This window comes from Lithobates pipiens, unplaced genomic scaffold, assembly GCF_037356315.1.
Source record: "Lithobates pipiens isolate NorthernLeopardFrog02 unplaced genomic scaffold, aLitPip1_a1.2 Scaffold_8, whole genome shotgun sequence".
NCBI classification, from domain to species: domain Eukaryota; kingdom Metazoa; phylum Chordata; class Amphibia; order Anura; family Ranidae; genus Lithobates; species Lithobates pipiens.
The window spans coordinates 566638899-566639724 of NW_027507903.1; the positions used below are offsets into that span (position 1 = coordinate 566638899).

General features: G+C 45.8%; 1 non-coding gene across 1 annotated transcript; it reads right to left on the reverse strand.

The window, feature by feature from the left end:
• Positions 1-348: 348 nt before the first annotated feature.
• TRNAM-CAU (transfer RNA methionine (anticodon CAU)) lies at positions 349-421 on the reverse strand. Its single transcript has one exon. It is a non-coding gene; the product is annotated as a tRNA-Met (tRNA).
• Positions 422-826: the final 405 nt, after the last annotated feature.

Consider the following 826-nt stretch of genomic DNA (forward strand, 5'->3'; position numbering starts at 1 on the left):
TTTAAAAAGAAATTTAGGCATTGACCAATGTCCCCTGGGGCAGGAGCCGTGTCCCCAAACCCTTTTTCGGACAATATCTTGCATATTAGCCATTAAAATGAGCACTTTTTATTTCGAACATTCGAGTCCCATAGACTTCAATGGCGTTCTAAAGTTCACACAAATTTTCGGTCCGTTCGAAAGTTCTGGCGTGAACCGAACCGGGGGGTGTTCGGCTCATCCCTACCTGTAAGCAACAAATGTCAGAAATAGGCTTAGGCATGAAAGGGTCTGATAGGGATCTGATAGGGAATTTTCCATTTTGACAGATACAAGTTGTAAAATTATTGAGCCATGATATAAAATCAGTGCCCCGTGTGAGGATTGAACTCACGACCTTCAGATTATGAGACTGACGCGCTACCTACTGCGCTAACGAGGCAGCTGTTGGAAGAAACAAAAGCCATGCCTGTGCTGAGTGTAGTCTCTGTATACTGTATAGCCTGTGATAGGGCGTTGAAGGATAAGTTCACCTTTAGAGTCCTTTTACACTCTCAGTGCCCGGGCGTCTGTGTTAAAGCGATGCTATTTTTAGCGGGGCTTAACCGTCGTTTTAGCAGATCTTTTTGACCGTTAGCGGGGCACATTTAACCCCTGCTAGTGGCCGAAAAAGTGTTAAAAGCGCCGCTTCTGCTGCGCTGCCCATTGATTTCAAAAGCGCCTCAAAGAAGCTGCTTGCAGGACTTTTTTTTGACGTCCTGCCAGCACACTGCTCCAGTGTGAAAGCACTTGGGCTTTCACATTGGAGTGACAGGTGAAGCGCTTTTCAGGTGCTATTTTTATCACT